Raw genomic sequence first — 20128 nt, forward strand, 5'->3', positions numbered from 1 at the left:
TCTGGGCCTGAGAAGTGACCTGTGTCAGTTCCAGACCAAAGCAGTTTCAGAAAAGGACATTATTGAACACACTGATGGAATTCTGGTAAGACCTGTAGTTTAGTTAGTAATATTGTATCAAAGTAATTTTTATTTTAAGTTTAAAACAAAGTATGCCTAATAATGTTAGAGTTAGTAATGGTAGTTATTAGTATTGGGAGTATTGGCAGCAGCAAAAGAGTATCTCCTAAGTTCCAGACACTGCAAAGTACAACATGGAAATTATATTTTTAAATTCTAATGTACATCAACCCTATGAGGTAAGATAACTTTTAATATATGAGAAATTAATAATTAACTCTTCATGTTACTGAAATTCTCTCAGTGGATCTACTCTTTCCTTCTAGGAAAAAAAAATCATTAGATTTGGCTAATATTGACATTCTCCAAGTTTATATAAACAGTGGACTTGCAATATTTCTCCTGCTTTTCTGCTTTCTGTAATTTGCTGGCTAGAATGAGATTCTATCCCATTTCTCCAATTTGTCAAATGAGGGAGTTAGATGAGATAAATATGTGAATTTCTCTTCACAACTGAGTTCTCTAAGATTATTGTTATAATGATCCATAAATGATATTTTTTTTTCCTCTTTGTGTGCCTGAATGTGTTTGAGAGTTGAGCTGATGGCCACAATCCCTTCTGTGTAAGAAAAGTGTGACTGTAAATGAAGACATGGACAGTAGTCAGGGTTCTATATGAGGGCTGGGAACAATACTGATAATAACATAACACATATTCTGCCATATAAAAATGTGCCCATGGAAGCTGACTGATGTTCCATTAAGACCTTGCCAGTTGTCTGCATCACAGCAAAGTGAAAACAAAAAACTATTAAAAAATTAGCTTCTTGACTTACAATTATGTCCTACTACGTAGGCTTCACATTCATTTGGAATATGGGTGTTCTGGAAATAAGGTCTCAGGAAGAGATGGGAAGGGGATCGGGAATATCCATAGCCTGCGATAGCATATGTTCAAATTCTATTTTTCTCTGGCATTTTAAATTATTACTTTTAGACTTTTCAACCTGAGAATTAGTGCCCACTCGTCCATTCAGTGTAATATCATGGCACTCCTTATGTACATTGTGTTCTACCAAACACAGGGAATATTTTGTTTAAGAAAGAGTCTAACTCCATTTTTGATGCATGACTGCTGAGGGCTTTTTTTTTTTTTTTTTTTTAAGATTTTATTTATTTGACAGAGATCACAAGTAGTCAGAAAGGCAGGCAAAAAGAGAGGAGGAAGCAGGCTCCCCTCTGAGCAGAGAGTCTGATGTGGGGGCTTGATTCCAGGACCCTGGCATCATGACCTGAGCCAAAGGCAGAGGCTTTAATCCACTGAGCCACTCAGGCGCCCCTGCTGAAGGCTTTTAAGCCAGTTCTCTTTCTGCACAACATCTGGGAAATGTGGGGATAAAGCTTGGGTACTCCCTCCTTTGGGGCCAGAGAGAGTTAGAATCATACAATACTTGGCCTCTGCATCTTAACCCACATCCCTCAGCCTCACTCACTAGCCAGCATTAAGCCAGTCTCTCCTTACTCTCCTTTCTGAACCAGTTGGAAATCTACTCTTATTCTCCTCAGAAAGACCCATTATATGTACTAAAGCTTTTCATGCCGTCATGGTGCATGTGTAACATTATCAGTCTCAAGATCCAAACCAAAGTCTGGGGTGGGGGTGGGGGGTCCATCCTATCTCTGTGAGATAATCAGAACATCTTGTAGGTTTTATTTTTAAAATGGGACATTAATACTTTTTTACAGTTATAAAGAAGGGGAATAGAAATTCAGAAGAGATTAACACATTGTATAAAAAGTCCCATTTCTTACTGCAAAGTGGCATGGACACATGCAAGACCTTTGGGCTTTCAGATAATAGTCTCCTAAAAGTAAATTACAAAGAAATAATAAAGGAAACCAAATATTTATAAAAACGTTAACTGGAAAGATTAACAGTAGAACAGTCGTCGACTATTGCTAGTTCTACTTTAATGCCACAGAATAGAAGCAAAGTAAAAATAATGAGCGGGGTGCCTGGATGGCTCAGTGGGTTAAAGCCTCTGCCTTCGGCTCAGGTCATGATCCCAGGGTCCTGGAATCGAGCCCCGCATCGGGCTCTCTGCTCGGCAGGGAGCCTGCTTCCCCCTCTCTCTCTGCCTGCATCTCTGCCTACTTGTGATCTCTGTCTGTCAAATAAATAAATAAAATCTTTAAAAAAAAATAAAGAGCAAATTTCCAAATTACGTCTCCATATCCATCATTTGTGAAGCCTGAAACTCTAGTGGTTGATTTTGGCCTTTCATTAAATAGAAATTATGTGTGTATTCCATTGTTTTTTCCACTGATTTAATTAAGAGTCTTCACGAAAAACTCTCTTGTTAAGAAAAGCACTAGAATGGTATGAAGGAAACATAACAACCAGATTTTACATAGTTAAAAAATTAAATACTCATACCTCCTTTTTATTGCATTGTTTTACTTATTTTATTTTATATTTTATTTTTGTTTTCAGTATAGTTAACCTACAGTGTTATATTACTTGCAGGTGTATGATATAGTCATTCAGCACTTCCATACAACAATTAGTGCTTATCACAAGTGCTTTCCCTTTATCCCTATCACCATTTCACCCACCCTCCCATCTGCCTCCCTTCTGGTACCATCAGTTTGTTCTCACTGAAGAGTTTGTTTCTTGGCCTCTCTCTCTCTCTCTCTCTTTTTTTCCTTTGCACGATTGTTTTATTTCTTAAATTCCACATATGAGTGAAATCATATCGTATCTGCCTTTTTATGATTGACTTATTTCTCTTAGCATAATACTCTCTAGCTCCATCCATGTTGTTGCAAATGGCAAGATGCCATTCTTTTTTACGACTGAATAATATTCCATTGCATATATAAATATACCACATCTTCTTTATCTATTCATCAATTGAGGGACCCTTGAGGCTGCTTCCATGCCTTAAATATTATAAAGAATATTGTTGTAAGCATAGGAGTGCATGTATCCCTTCAAATTAGTGTTTTTGTATTTTTTTTGGTAAATACCTAGTAGTGCTATACTGGATCCTACAGTAGTTCTACTTTTAACTTTTTGAGGAACCTCCATATTGTTTTCACAGTGGTTGCATCAGTTTGCACTCCCACAAACAGTGTAAGAGGATTCCTTTTTCTCCACATCCTCATCAACACTTGTTTCCAGGGGGTGCCTTGGTGGCTCAGTCATTAAGCATCTGCCTTTGGCTCAAGTTGTGGATGCCAGGGTCCTAGGATGGAACTCTACATCTGGCTTACTGATTGGTGAGAAGCCTGCTTCTCCTTCTCCCATGCCCTCTGCTTGTGTTCCTTCTCTTTCTGTCTCTTGCTCTGTCAAATACATAAAGTACTAAAAAAAACCCCAAAACCAAAAATCCCTTGTTTCCTATGTTTTTGATTTTAGCCATTTTGACAGATGTGAACTGATATCTCATTGCAGTTTTGATTTGCATTTTCCTGCTGATGAGTGATGTTGAACATCTTTTCATGTGTTTGTTGGCCATCTAGATGTCTTCTTTGGAGAAATGCTGTTCATGTCTTCTGTCCATTTTTTAACTGCATTATTTGGGTTTTGGGTGTTGATTTATATAAGTTCTTTATATACTTTGGATGATAGTCCTTTACTGGATACAAATAACTTCTCCCATTCAAGAGGTTGTCTTTTAGTTTTGTTGATTGTTTCCTTTGCTTGTACAGATTTTATTTTGTTGTAATCTCGGTAGTTTATTTTTTCTTTTATTTCCCTTGCCCCAGGAGACATATGTAGAAAAATGTTGCTATGGCTGATGACAGAGATGATTGCCTGTGTTCTCTTCCAGGATTTTGATGGTGTTCTGTCTCACATTTAGGCCTTTGATCCATTTTGAATTTATTTTTATGTATGGTGTAAGAAAGTGCCAAGTTTCATTCTTTTGCATTAGATGACTAGTTTTCCCAATACCAATTGTTGAAGAGACTGTCTTTTTCCTATTGGACATTTTTTTCCTGCTTTGGAAATTAATTGATCCATATATTTGTGGGCTCTTTCTGGGTTTTCTATTCTATTCCATTGATCTGTGTGTCTATTTTTGTGTCAGTACCACACTGTTCTAATTACTACAACTTTGTAATGTAACTTGAAGTCTAGAATTGTGATACCTCCAGCTTTGTTTTCTCTTTCAAAACTGCTTTGGCAATTCGGGATCTTTAGTGGTTCTGTATTAATTTTAGGATTTTTTGTTCTAATTCTGTGAAAAATACTGCTAGTGTTTCAATAGGGATTTCATTAAATGTATAGATGGCTTTGGGTAGTATAGGCATTTTAACAATATTTGTTCTACAATCCATGAGCATGGAATGTCTTTCCATTTCTTCACACCATTTTCAATTTCTTTCACCAGTGTTGTATAGTTTTCAGGGTCCAGGTATTTTCCACTTTGGTTAAGTTTATTCCTAGTTTCCCACTTTGGTTAAGTTTATTCCTAAGTTTATTAGTTTTGGTGCACTTGTAAATGGGATTATTGTCTTCATTACTCTTTCTGATGCTTTATTAGTAGTGTAAGGAAATGCAACAGATTTCTACACATTGATTTTGTATTGTGACTTTACTGAATTCATTTATCAGTTCTCGTGGTTCTTTAATGGAGTTTTTAGGGTTTTCTGTATAGAGTGTCATGTCATCTGCAACTGCTGAAAGTTTTACTTCTTCATTATCAATTTGGATAACTTTTATTTATTTTTGTTGTCTAATTGTTTTGGCTAGGATTTCTGGTCCTATGTTGAACAAAAGCGATGAGAGTGGACATCTTTGTCTTATTCCAGATCGTAGGGGAAAGCTATTCTTCACCAGTTCTTCACCATTGAGTATGATGTTCACCGAGTTTTTCACAGACAGCCGATATTGTTGAGGTATGTTCCCTCTAAACCTACTTTGTTGAGGGTTTTTTCATAAATGGATTTTGAACTTTGTCAAGTGCTTTTCTTATCTACTGAAATGATCATATGGTTTTTATCTTTTCTTGTATTGATATGATGTACCACATTGATTGGTAAATATTGAACAGTGTTTACATCCCAGGAATAAATCCCACTTGATCGTGGTAAATGATGTTTTTTTAATGTATTGCTGGATTATGTTTGCTAGAATTTTGTTGAGTATTCTCACATCTGCGTTCATCAAAGATAATGACCTGTAGTTTTCTCCCTCTTTTTTTTTTCTTTTTTTCTTTTTTGTGGTGACTTTATCTGGTTTTGTTATCAGGGTAATGCATACCACCTTCCTAACACCCTTGGGAAAAGTATCATAAACTGCTAAATTATACAATGTCTTTTAACAGTTATCTCTATAGAATTTATGTACTAATAGTGTAAGAAATGTACTAGTGAGACAACATAGTTGAAGTAAGTGAAGAAACTTAACAATTTTTAAAAGTGGGCTTGTGATTTTACAAGAAGCTTTTGGTAATCCATACACATTTTACCCAGTGGCTCACCTGTTACTGTAAGTTCATAATGCCAGGTAATAAAGTTCACCCTTGAACAATACAGAGGTTAGGGACACGGACTCAACTGCCCCCCTCAACACACCATGCAATGAAAAATCCATGTATGAGGGATCCTGGGTGGCTCAGTCTGTTGACTTTCTGACTCTGGATTTCACGTCAGGTCTTGATCTCAGATTTGTGGGTTCAAGTCACATGTCGGGCTCCACACCGAGCGTGGAACATGTTTGGGATTTTCTCTCTTCCTCTGCCTCTACCCCCACCACCCCAGTTGTGCTTTCTCTCTCAAAAAAGAATAAAATTCCATATATAACTTTTTAATAACCCTAAACCTAACTACTAATAGCCTGCTATTGCTCAAAAATCTTACCAATAACATAAACAGTTAACACATAGTTTATATATTATATAATTATATATTATATTCTTACAGTAAAGTAAGCTAGAGAAAAGAAAATATTATTAAGAAAATTACATTTACTGTACTCTATTTATAAAAATAAATCCACATACAGTGGACATACACAGTTCAAACCCTTGTTTAAGGGTCAACTGTTTATTTCATGCTTTATAGTTTTAAAAGGCCAGGAAAACAACCAGATAATCAGGAAAAATATTATAAAAGTAGCAGTCTTTTTATATTTATTTCTCCAATTTAGTTAATATACTTTGTTTTAATTGTAACAGAGATATACAAAATTATTGGATATATGGTTAAATTAAAAACCAAGAACATTGCAATCTGGCAAATGAAAATATGCCTTGCTTTCTTGAACTCTTCATCTTTGAAATTGCTTTTCTCAATGAAATTACATCTAATCCATCAATTTGATTAAGCCATCTGGTGTCACATTACTTGGACTGAAATGAAAACCGTTTTCTTCAAGGAAGTTAACTCTCAGTGCTCTACTTCTAAACTGGTGTAGTCTTCTGAAGTAGGTGGTTTCTTGCAGGTTGTATGCAAAAATCCCAAAGTAATTTTGCCATATATTCCTGGAAGTTCCAATTCCATTCAGTTTTGGAAAAATAAACAAAAGAACCACAAGGAGATGCATTCACTAGAATGGCTAATATTAAATGACAACAAATGTTTTATGGATACAGAACAACTGGAGTCCTCATACATTTTTTTTATGGGACTGTTAAGTCTTATAACATATTTGGAAAAGTTCTGATTTTTTTAAATAAAATTAAACATATATCTACCCTACGACCTAGCAATTCTACTACCAGAAATGCATCCAAGATGTATGAAAGCATATGCCCACAAGTGATTTGAAAGACAGTGTTCACATATACTTTATTTGTAGAAGACTTAAACTAGAAAAAAAGTTAACTTTTCATCAAAAAGTAGATTAACAAACTTAGGTATATCTTTATAAGAAGATACTATTGAGAAATATAAAGGAATAACTAATATATACAATAACATGGATGAATCTTAGAAAGATTATCCAAGTGACAGAAGCATTACACAAAATAATATGCATTGTATATTTCCTTTTATATAATATTCTAGTAGTGGTGGAACTCAACTATGGTGAAAAAAGTCACCAAAGTGATTGTCTCTGGGGAGATGATGGATAGAATTCCCTGGGCAGCGACATGAGGGAACTCTCTAGGGGTGATAATGTTGTATCTCTTGAAATTGGTTTGCATTACACAAGTGTATGCATTTGTGATATAATGGCACACTCATGATTTGTGCATTTCCCTGTTTAGAAATTTTACCTCTGAAAATGAGTATGGATTAAGATAGTGATGGATAGATGAATTATAGGTTGAAAAGTAAATACTGAAATATATAAGTCATATTAATGTACATCAATTGAAGGGGAAAAAGAAAGAAGGGGTACAACTTTAAAATAGTTTTCAACATGAAATTACATAGAAACATTACTAAAGGTTCTGTCTCTTGTGATCTTAATGTCAAATTAAAATTAAAGTACAATAACTTAAAATTGTGTTTTCAACCAGAAACATGGGCCAAGAGTTTGATACAAAAAACTGGGGACTATTAGTTTAAAGCCAGCAAAAAATAAATAGATAATATGCTAGGAGAAAATTCAGATATTCTCAATAATTTTGGTGAGATTCTCTATTATAAAGATAAATTGAGAAGAAAGGATATCATAACAGTGTTACACTAAAAATAAAATAACTGGTCTTTATAGCACTAGTTTAAAACAAAAAAACAAACAAAAAGCGTGTGTTGTCCTTGTATGATTACTTATAATTTGATTTTAACATTGTAACATTACAAATGAACCTAGATCTCTATGTCCCATGTATATGAGAACATACTATTTTTCAATTATACAAACCCACTGACTTCTAATTCTGACCTGATCATAGCCACAAACATCTTGAAATTCTGAATAACATAAATTATTTTGGAGGCAAAGTCAGAATTAAAAGAAATAAAAAATCTATAGGTGACATATATAAAGAGTAAACAATAGCTACACAGCAAGAGAGGAATGGGGACCAGAGTTATCTATCATTTCAATCTAGGACTTTAGAATTAACAAATGACCCAGGAATAAGAGAGAAGTCATTGGTCTAAATAGGAACTAAGACCCCTGCTTAAAGTCCTTTCAGAGGATGGACTACTTTTCCTAGCTGCTTGGGATACTCTGTGGAAAATGTGTACGTCCCTGAATGATCTTAGACATACTAATTTTCCCCTTCTGAGTCTCCCAATTTCCTTATTCACAAAATGGATGTTGTAGTTACCAATAGTTGGGCAGTTTTTATCAACAATGGACTCTCTTATGTTGGAGGATAGAAAAATACTAGATTTAGTAGGTAGTCCTAGAATAATCAGCAGGAAACTCAAGAAAGCTTAGAGAGAGAAAAGAAGGCTGGACAGAATATTGAAATCCTTAGAACCACAGGAGGTAAATGAGAGTATAAACAAACAGCTGGTTCTTTTGAGTGGCTGGTCTTTTATAGGCTACCAGTCAAAGTTGGTGGCTCTATACCACCTACCTCTATGAGTTACTTGTTCTCATATTTTAGTCTCCCATTTTATGCCTGTTGAATTTCCTACCAGCGTCTTAAATATTTTTATTATCTTTTTTTTCCTATCCCATCATACTTGTCCAAATGTGTCAACAAAAGATTAAGGTCCAAAATTCTAATGGGTTCAAGTCCTTTCCTCATATAACTAATGGTTCCCTCCCTGCTTTGCCTACTGTCCTCAGCCATACTGCACCTGGAGTAGCCAAAGTCATAGACCTTGCTCTTTCTGCTCCCTCTGCCCTTAATACTCTCCCCATGGATTTACTGCAAGACCCTCACTCCCACTCAATAAAGGTTTTTACTCAGATGTCACCTCATCAAAGAGGACATTCTGATCACACCAGCTTAAATAACATCTCCATTGCCTTTCAGTTTAGTTATCCAAAATTAATGCAGTCAATGCATCAGCATGTATTCTATTAACATGAGAGGAGAACTCATCTTTCTTGGTTTTTACTTGATAATAGTTACGGCCATGTGTGTGATTATGAAAATTGAGATATACCCATCTGATTATATAGATGGTTCCTGTCTTCCTTATGGTACAAATAAATCATGCTTGTTGTATACTACTAAAGGCACATGTACTAGTAGAAAGAACAAAGTGAGCATTCCTCTTCTCACTGAACCTCCTCCCTCACACCCATCTATCAGCCCTCCCGTCCTTCCTCCCGCTTTCCTTTTTTCCTCTCTCATTTGCCCTTCCTCTCTTTCTTTCTCATACTTCAAAGATGACATGTAGTGCTGAGATCAGCATTCTCAAGAATTTGTGTAAACACTTCCATGTTTTAAAATTTAAATGTATTATGTATCTGTATATATATGGCTCTTATATGTATGCTTTTTTTATATAAGGAATATAAACACCAAATGCAACTTGGTGACTAAATCTGCATGTCTATATAATTCTGGATTGTGCTTTTCTCACATAGCAATATTTTATGGATTTTTAAAATTTTTTTATATATCAATTAACTTAGATCTGTTTCATTATTTCAGCTGCTCCATGGTAATCTATTACATGGATATACCAGGCTTATAATAATCAGTTTATTTAAGATTGCTTTCACTTAGGTTATCATATATATATGTATATTCATATATATATATCTGTTACATATACATATACATATATATCTGTTAAAATTAGGTTATCATATATATATATATGAGATATCTCATATATATATATCTCCAATCTTATATATATATCATGTATATATGATATATATATATATCCAATCTTAAAAAATGCAGCAATACATACATTATATATTATATAAAATTTTACAGGTCCTTTACAAAATTATACTATGTTGCAGTACTACAATAAATGGATCAGAATAGAGATTTCTGGAAAGATCAGATAGGTAGATAGATGAGTAGATGATAGATCACTTTATGGCAGAAGTAGCAGGCACTTTAATGTGACAAATAACTGATTAGGGAATCATTTTTGTTGGGTTAATTTTAAGCATATGAAATAACTTGGGTCCTACTTTAAATCACAGGAAGTTAAATTCCAACCAGAACAATCACTTTAAAGTAAAAAGAAAAGTATAAAAGTATTATAGTAAGATATACAAATGTGGTTTTTAACTACTGTTTAGGAAAACTTTTTGAAGGAAAAGTACATAAACAACAATTATGAATTAAAAACTTCTGTATGCTTTAGTAATCATGAAGTTTAAAAAACAGTGGGCAAACTGAAAGAAGGTAAATACAACATCTGTGTATCGACAACAGAGGCTAAATATGATCACCGCAAAATAAACACTTACAAATGAGTAAGACTGAAAAAGAACACGGAAAGAATGAAAGAGGTAAAGGGTGAAAAATATACAGAGGATATGAATAGTCAATTTACAAAAGAAATGTGAATGATCACATAGGTAAGGAGAAATACTGAACCTCATGAACGTAAAGAAAAATGCAGTTTAAAGCATAGCAGCACAATTTCACACCTAGAAGATTAGAAAAAGTATTAAAAGTCTTAAAGAAATATGTATCAGCAGGAATAGGAAAAACATTTTTCTCTCATATTTTTCTGGTGGGAGCCTAAACTGATGTAGCCACTTTGGAGACAAATGTTAGTAGATAGGAAAATTAAGAGTAGGAATAGGATGAACACAACTACCCAGCATTTCTTTCTGATTATATACACTGCAAGCAGATTCTTCTTTGATTTGTCTGAGTTGGAAAAAAATACACATCAGTTCAGAGAATTTATAGAATCCCTGAAATCTCCTCATTAATATTCTAGGTTTTCCATTAACGTCTGCATCAATGACCTCTGGTGTAGAACTTCCCTGTTTGCAAACTGACATCATGTAATTACTATCCAGTGACAAACAGAGCCCTCATAAGAGACTGAGAACAACTTAGACATCCCAGAGCTACTTGTAGAGCAAGAAATGGGGCTTTCTCTGTTAAAATTTCACCCTTGGTGGAGTTCTAGCTGAGAGGTCGGTGACTGACTGCTATCCCTGGTATTCGGGTCCCTCCAAAGTTCGTATGTTGAAACCTAATCCCAAATGTGATGGTAATTATAAGTGGGACATTTGGGAGGTGGCTAGATCATGAGGATGGAGTCATTATGAATGGGATTAATGCCTTTATAAAGGCATTAGGTTTGTGCATGTGTGTGTATGTGTGTGTTAACACCTATTCTTTAATGCCAACTAGATCACTGCTTCTCAAATGCTTCATAAATTGGATCTTCTTCTTTTTCATACTAATTACTTAGAAGATTATAATCTTGGGCCCGATATTCAAAGATTCTGATTCTACAGATCTGGACTAGTATCTGGTAATCTGTATAATTTCGATGTATTCTGTGACCTTTTGCTATAACCATCTCCATCAGGATTTACCCTTTTGGTCTATCAGGAACATTTGGTCTATAGACCTTTTGGTCTTTCAGGAACATTACAGTCTTCATGATGGACCACCTTCACATCTCACCACATCTGCACCAATCTTTTGCTCCTTTCGTTATGATATTAAAGATGTTTTTTGCACCTATGGATCCCATTGGAGTTAGTCTCATTAAGAGTATGGATCATGGGGTGCCTGGGTGGGTCAGTGGGTTAAGCCTCTGCCTTCAGCTCGGGTCACGATCTCAGGGTCCTGGGATCGAGCCCTGCATCAGGCTCTCTGCTCGGCAGGGAGCCTGCTTCCCCCTCTCTCTCCCCCTGCCTCTCTGCCCACTTAGATCTCTCTCTCTATCAAACAAACAAACAAAAAAGTCTGGATCATTAGTGATACAGTTTGTTTTCCTTGTCTTCGACTTGTTTTTTATGACTTTTTTCCAACAGTATTTAAACATGTAATATTCTCTCCCATCTTTAAAAGATAAAAACTTCTCTTCGCCTCTTTAGACCCCCTGGAGCTTTTTCTTATCTCTCTCCCTCCATTCACAACCAAGTGTCTTAAAGGAGTTGTCTGCAGTTGCTGTCTCCATTCTTTCACCTTCTATTTGTGCTTTAGACAACTACAATCTGACTTCTGCCACCTCTACTCAGCTGAGACTGTTGCAGATAAAATCACCATTGACTTCTTTGCTACTAAATTCAATGGAAACTTCCCAGTCCCAGGTTTAGGTAAACTTGGTGTGGAACTTGATCTGTTCATTACCCTCTCCTTGCATTGCACTCTATTTCAGAGAAGGTGGGTGCTGTGACACCACACACTTCTTGCTGAATTCTTCTGAGCCTTTTTTATTGGATTTTCCTTTTGTTTTCCTCATATTTATATCCACTTTTTTTTTAAAGATTTTATTTATTTATTTGACATACAGACCACAAGTAGGCAGAGAGGCAGGCAGAGACAGAGAGAGGGGGAAGCAGGCTCCCCGCTGAGCAGAGAGCCCGATGCGGGGCTCGATCCCAGGTCTCTGGGATCATGACCTGAGCCGAAGGCAGAGGCTTTAACCCACTGAGCCACCCAGGCACCCCTATATCCACTTTTTTAAAATTTTTTTATTCTGAATGTCATCCCTCAGTAATCCTGTCCAGTCCCTGATCTTCATGTATGGTTTTCTAATAATGTAGATAATATTTCTAGTCTGTATCTCTCTCTTTGACTCCAATCTTAATATCTGAGTATCTATTGCAAATCAAAACCTGGATGGTAATACTGCCACTAAATATAGGAATATAGGAATCATAATAATTGAGAAATAACCGAAAATCAGTGTCTCCATTAAACCTATCTCATGAATTATCACAGCCTTATAAAGTAGGTTTAAAATAATGTCCCTATTTAAAGATGAGCAAACTGAGGCTTAGAGTTATTTAGTAAATTATTCAACATGTACAATTAGAATCCTAGAATCTAGGTGTGTTTAATTCCTAATCCCACACTGCTAATCATTTTTTATACCATAAGGTTAAATATACAAGAGATTCTCCACAAAATCTCAAATCCGGAAGGTCTTAACCTGAAATCTTCCATTTGGCTTACTATCACAATGATTTTCTACTTCTCCATCAATTCATACAAGCAAGAAACTGGACTTTTTGGCTTATAGAGCATCTCTAATAAATAACAAATTTTATAACTTCTGTTTTCTTAATATCTTAAAAATGTAGGAATTTCTATCTACCTCTCCTCACTGTTTAAAACACAATTACCGCTCTCCTGAATCAGGCAAGTAGCTTCCTAACCGGTGTCCCTGCTTCAGGTCATGACCCCTCCAATCTATTTTTCACAAGGCAGTCTGAATGATTTTCTGAAGTCAAATCCGATCATGTCACTTCCTTGCCTACTTGAAGCCTGTCACTGCCATTCCACTGCCCTTCCACTGCCCTCAGGATAAACTCCTTACCAGGGCAATGCAAGGTCATTAGAGAACTAACATCTCCTTACGTCTATGGCTCCTTCCAAGCAACGCCTTCCTATTCTCAACGCCAACCCAAGTAGGCTGTGCTTCATTTCAATTCTAAAGTTTTAGCAGATTTTTTTCTCCCACCTAAAAACTATATCCTTCTTCCCCCATTCAGTGGGCCCTTCACAATTCAACTTTGATGGAGCTTCCTCTTGAAAGCCTTCCCTCTCCTACCAAGATCCTACTACATTCTCCCAGAGTGCATGGTTGTTTCCTTATAGAATTCATCACACTACCTTATCATTAGTCATTTTCTTACCTGACTCTGTCACTGAACTTTACATCCCTTCAATGGTGGCATCAGGACAGTAGTTTAGTTCAGTTTTCCCCAGAAGCAGAGTCTGAGGGAAGGAATCAAGTACAAATTTTGGAGGTGATCTCTGGACACACTGGAGGCCAAGTGAAGAAGTGAGAAAGGGAAGGGAAGGTAGCCAATAAAAAGCTCAAGTGCATTACCATTGTAGGTTAGTGGAGCTTTATATGCTGAGGTCCTCTGGGAGCCATTGTAAAATCTGTATCTCAGAGTTATCCCAACCTAGGAGAGAGTTTGTGTATTTACATACTTTCATAGTTGCCCTGAATGTGAAGTGGTAACACTGACTACCCCTCAATCCTAGACAACCCAGAGTGGTTAATCACCCTGACCACCAGCTCCTACCAGATACTTGTTGAAGGCATCTAAGGGAATGGCAGGTGAGTGGAGGAGTGAATATTAACTCCCTGACACTTCTAGCTTGCTGTGTAGACAACAAAATTAATTCCACTGATCCAAGAGCCCTCAAAGAAGTTTATGAGCTGGCAATTGAAGGTAGAACGATTATACACTGGATATGGGTGATGAATATGAATCTTAATAGCAATTGCTTCAGCCTTGTTTACTGTTCTAGACTTAATGCCTCCCAGTGTCTGGCACATAGTAGTACTCAAAAATATTTATTAAATAGGTCTATATATAAATAAGTTACATATGTGTGTGTGTGTGTATGTATGTGTGTGTGTGTGTGTATGTATTTATATATATAAATTTAACAAGGAAGCAAATTTCTGTGATTTGTTGATTGTTCTGTCCTCAGTATAGAGCATTAATTCTAGCTCTTAGCAAATGATTAATGTTTTGAATGAATGAGTAATTAAACAAAGGTCTTACTGAGTGAAGCAGATGATCCTTAAGGTCCTCGTAAGCTGTGAGATTCTAGAATATTTAAAAAATCAATATGTACCTTCCACAGTATCTTCTTCAAACACATCACGTTATCTGTGTGGGTACTGTGGAGAGCAAAGCACACTATTTAATCATCCTTAACCAGTTCACATTAGGGAAGTGGAAATGTTGCAATGTTCTTTCATCAGCCTCATAGCAGACTGACTGTGACTAACTGAACAAGGGCCACCATGACCCAATTTTTGGGCCCTGCCACTTCAGAAATATTTAAAACATACTGTGGGATGTTGGAACATAGATCGACCGTTGCCACCTAAGCTCCAATAATGACAGAAGTATAAAGAGAATGCCAGTATCCAGAGCTATTATTCTGGTGCTTCCTGTGAGCATTTTCTGTATTAAAAAAAAAAAAAAATGGAATTGAAAGGGAGGGGTGGGTATGGAAGAAGCTGAGTCTCCAAATAGCTTTCTGAAATGTCATCTGAACAGGAAAGGCTTTGAGGAAAGGACTGTGGGAATGTGTTTAAACAACAGTGGAAAGTGGGTGCACTCTATTTCTGTTCTTTAGAACATTTAGCGTTTTAAAAATATTTTTTGTTTATTTGTTTTTTGTTCTGGTTTATTGTCTATGTACCACTGTCCTGTGCATTACTGGTAGGGATTTTTTAGGTAGAATTTCTTGTTCTCTAAGAAAGCTCTTTCTTACCCTGACCACATATAATGTATTCTAAAAATTCTGATTTTTATCATAGCAATTTTCTAGTTTAATAACATACCCCTTTCCTGATTATTAACTCATGTGAACAGCTAAGGATTTTAGAAAACTCAGAAGGTGATTTTATTAGCATTTTTTATCTATCATCTACCTATCCATCCATCATTTCATAATTATATATTCTATCTACCAAATTTGGAAGTTATCTTGAGGATTTTCTGACTTAAAATACATTACAGTACACACTAAAAATTTATTTTGGAGGCCAAGAGTTAGGATCCCAGAGAAATTGCTGGTTGTGATTTCCTTTAAATGTAGTGACTTCGTAACTTCTTCTTAAATGGGTGGCAAAGCACTTGATTCTTGTTGGATAACACTTTGTGAGCTGGCTTTCAAAGCATCTGAAATCTAGGCACAGCTAGAGGATCGAGTGACTCTGGTCAGAGGACATGGGCCCATAGCTATTAGAACAGTGAATAGAGAAAACAATTTCAGGTCACATGTCACAAAGGCAGTTAATTATTGTGTACCTAGTTCTCTGTCAGCAAATATATATAGCACGCATGAGGGAAAGTAGCATTTAGAATTTCCTCATTTGGTGGTGCTTGGCTGGATCAGTCAGGATGACTCCTGATCTCAGGGTCATGAGTTCAAATCCCACATTTGGGGTAAAGATTACTTAAAGTAATAAAGTAAAGTGGCAAAGGTTATGTATACTTACCCCAATTTTTAAAAAATTAAAAGAAAAAGAATTTCATTTGGTAAGGGTTCATGATTCTCTCCCTTTTTTTTTTTTTTTTTAAGATAGAATGCACATGCCTCATGCATATACACATGAGCTAGGGGGAGTGACAAAGGGAGAAGGAAGCAGACTCCATGCCCAGTGTGAAGCCCAAAGGAGCCTTGAGGCAAGACTCAATCTCAGGACCCTGAGATCATGCCCAGAGCCAAAATCACAAGTCAAGTGCTTAACCAAGCCACACAGACATACCCGATTCTCTTAAATTAAGAAATGAAGGCTACTGTATGAGTACAGATATACATATAGGTATATTTTCCACAACAATTGGATTATTCTGTTTATACATCTTACAGAATATTTTCCAACTATTAACATGTAAGTTTTTCTACTTGCAATTACATAGTTAGAACGTCTCATCACTTAAAAAATGCATTTAGTAAAGTAACCAATATAAACTTAAATAAACATAACAATGGGTCTACTGATACGCCAGAAAGTTTATCCATTCCCTTCATTTTTTTTTTTTTAAAGGCAGTGTTTATACTTGGGATGTTATGTGAAATTCTACTCACATCTTATATAAGTTATAGAAAGTAAACCTGGAATTAATGTGGTCCAAATTTCTCCTGAGAATATTCCGAGTCTTTTCCTCTTTTCCTTGAGGTCACAATGCTGGTTAGCTGCAAAAACAGAGTTAAAATAAAACTGATTTGATTTTCTTTGAAGAGTCTTAATATTGTGCCTCTGGCTTAAAATCCAACAGTTACATTTTATTTTGATGGTATATTAATATCTATAGATATAAATGAATATAGAAAATGTATATATGTAATTATATCCCTTTAAGTAATTTTGAGTCTTTTCTAAAATAACTACATAAACTGAAAAGGACATTGATCAAGTAATTTTCACAAAATGACCTATCCATGTACCCAGAATATAGAGCAGAAAATGGTATTATCTGTTCCCAGAAGAATCGTCTCCTTTCCCATCCCCATAAGAATTTTCCTTCATTACCATAGATTAGTTTGAATTCTTTTGGAATTTTATATAAGTGAAACTCAAAATATTCTCTTTTGAATTTAGCATTTTGCTCTATATTATACATGATTATACATGCGGATTCATTCATGTTGTTATTTGTAATTGATCTGGTTTCATAAATTATGTAGTGTAGAATATGCTGTTGTGTATATTCTACAGCTTTTTTTACTCATTCTGTAGTTGATAGGCATTTGAGTGGTTTTAAGACATAAGCTATTAAAAAACAGTGCTCTGAGGGGTGCTTGGGTGGCTCAGTCAGTTAAGCGTCTGCTTTTGGCTTGGGTCATGAACTCAGGGTCCTGGGTTTGAGCCCCATGCAGGGCTTCTGCTCGCAAGGAAGTCTGCTTCTCCCTCTTCTTCCCATGCTTCTGTGTGTGCATGCTCTCTCTCTCAAATAAATAAACAAATCTTTAAAAAAAAATAGTGCTCTGACTAATCTCTTTCAAAAATAGAAATATACACATATATACACATATGGGTATTTTAAATAAAAATTTCACAAATCATAGTGAGTGGCATTCATTTTACAGGTTTTATTTAGAAAATTCTTCTTTATCTCTCAACTACCTATTATGGGTGAGGACTTCTTTAAGCTTTAATAAAAATTTGGAGGTAAAAACTGTAGCCCCCACTTTTAAGATGTTTATAGCTTTTCAAGGAAGGTCATATCATGTATACATTTTGTAAATTTGGGAGGGGTAAGGATTTTGCTACCAGATCTTTATTTCTGAATTAATGGTTTTCACTTGCATAGTAAATTTCCAATTTAATACCTTTTTGCCATTATTTTATATGTGGACCATGTGCATTGGTTTGTAATGTAAAATAATTTTTTAGCATAACTCATTGCAAGCCTGAAAGCCATAACTTTCATGGCAGTAGAAGGATTTTTTTTTTTGCTTTAATAAATAGTGCTAATTCCCTGCTGCCAAACTAGGGAGGTGAATAATTTATTTTTGTGTTTATTCATTTTTTTTCTAGTTTTCATTTAAATTCTAGTTAGCTCACATACAGTGTAATATTAGTTTCAGGTGTACATTTTAATGAGTCAACACTTATATACAATACCTGGTGTTCATCACAACAAATTCTCTCCTTAATACCCATCATCCAATTAATCCATGCCATGCTCACTTCCTCTCCAGTAACCATTTTAAGAGCCTATTTAGCCAGGGTGGCTTCATCTCGGTTGGACAGCCATTTTGTTGTTTATGCAGTAAAACTTAAACTGACCCTGTACACCCCCCCTTCCCAGGGACTTACTTAAAGGCAAGTCCAGGAAACCAGTAAAATATGGTGGACCAGTCCCTGATAACAGAGCCCAAATACAAGGGCGGGTCAGGTCAGGTGGAGATAATAGAGCCTGAATGTAGGGATGAGTAGGGCTAGGTGGAGACATCCAATCTGTAGAGGGTGCATACTGTCTCCCTAGCTTGCAAGGAGTGTGGGCCCCACCTTTTGGGTGCCTTTTGGGCACCAATTCTGACCAAGGTGATAGGCGAGGTCAAATATCTACTATAGGGTAAATTGTAATTCAATTGGCCACCCGTGTGTGACCTGGCATGACTGTGCAACTTTCTCTGTGTGTTACATTCTCAGTGGCCACCTGTGTGTGGCCAGGCTCAACCACATGGCCTTTGCCCTATAAAAGTTAGTCTGTAAGGCTGGGAGGGGTGCTCTCTCTGTAAGAGGCAGCCCCGACGAGTCGGTTTGATTCTCAATGCTTGGCACAGAATAAAGCTCTGCTTGACCTTCGCTTTGTTCAGTCTCACTCCTTTGATCACGGACCCTAACAAGCATCAATTTGTTCTCTGTAGTTAACATTCTGCTTCTTGGTTTGCCTCTCCCTTTCTTCCTCCAATGATTATCTATTTGGTTTCTTAAATTCCACCTATGAGAGAAATCATAAAAATATGGAACGTTTAACAAATTTGTGTGTAATTCTTGCATAGGGACCATGCTAATCTGCTAATCTTCTCTGTATCGTTCCAGTTTTAGTATATGTGCTGCCAAAGTGAGCACCAGAAGTCAATAATTTAATATAAAACATCCTTCAGAGCACTTTAAGATTCTCTACTGTTTAGTTGTTAGGTAATGTCACTGTGCTTAAAAACCAACACATGTTCAAAAGAAATGCATGTTGGCTAGGTAACTTCATATAAATGACAGAAATGACAATTTTGAAAGAAAAGCTGATTTACTACTCTATTAAGTACTAATAAATATTCTCTCCTTAACCAAACTTTAGTCCAGCTTCTCTGAGCCCTTTATCTCAAATAGGCTCAAGTTTTGGACTTGTGTATTCATCTTTGCAGTGCCCAGTTTCAAAAGAATCCTGTTGAGTCAGTCTAGCAAAAAATTTCCCTAAGCTTTGATGTGTTCTTTTTGTAATTTTCCATCCACTGAGCCCTACTGTACTCCATGACCATAAATTCCCACTTGTCCTTGTATTTATGGTTGAACCCAATCTTTTACCCCACTGCACAGCCCCCACTGCAGTAGTCTCTCTTGAGTAGATTTTCACAATGTTGTTAACAAGTGTCCTGAATAATTATATTCTAGTGGGGATTTTTAAATGAAAAATGTATTATCCTGGGGAAACCCAATGATCTACCACTTTCTAGTCTTACTTCCTGTCTATATGTTATAAATACAAACAGATATAGACAGAAAAGATATAAATACAATTGAAATTTTTATAACACAAGTTGGTCCTGTTCACGTCCACTTATACACAGATTTTTTTGATACAGTTCTGTAAATATTGTTTTATGATTTTTAAAATAACATTTTTCTAGCTTTATAGTAAAAATACAATATAAAATATGTATGCAAAATATATTAATGCTTACATTATCTGTAAGACTTATTCAACGTTAGTAGGCTGTTGGTAGTTAAATTCTGAGGGGGTCCAAAGTTATATGTTTATTTTTATCTGCACAAAGAGTCAGTACCTAAACCCCTGAATTTTCAGTGGTCAACTGTATATTAAAAT

The 20128-nt window shown here is 35.8% G+C and overlaps 1 long non-coding RNA gene and 1 pseudogene across 1 annotated transcript in view; one reads left to right on the top strand and one right to left on the bottom strand.

The window, feature by feature from the left end:
* LOC122893227 overlaps window positions 1-20128 on the top strand; it is a 27212-nt gene continuing 7084 nt past the window's right edge. Inside the window, exons 1-2 of the long non-coding RNA XR_006381599.1 lie at window positions 1-85; window positions 4820-4965. This is a non-coding gene — a long non-coding RNA (uncharacterized LOC122893227). The remainder of the gene's footprint in view (window positions 86-4819; window positions 4966-20128) is intronic.
* LOC122897698 lies at window positions 19041-19155 on the bottom strand (annotated as a pseudogene).

Source organism: Neovison vison, chromosome 1, assembly GCF_020171115.1.
Source record: "Neovison vison isolate M4711 chromosome 1, ASM_NN_V1, whole genome shotgun sequence".
NCBI classification, from domain to species: domain Eukaryota; kingdom Metazoa; phylum Chordata; class Mammalia; order Carnivora; family Mustelidae; genus Neogale; species Neogale vison.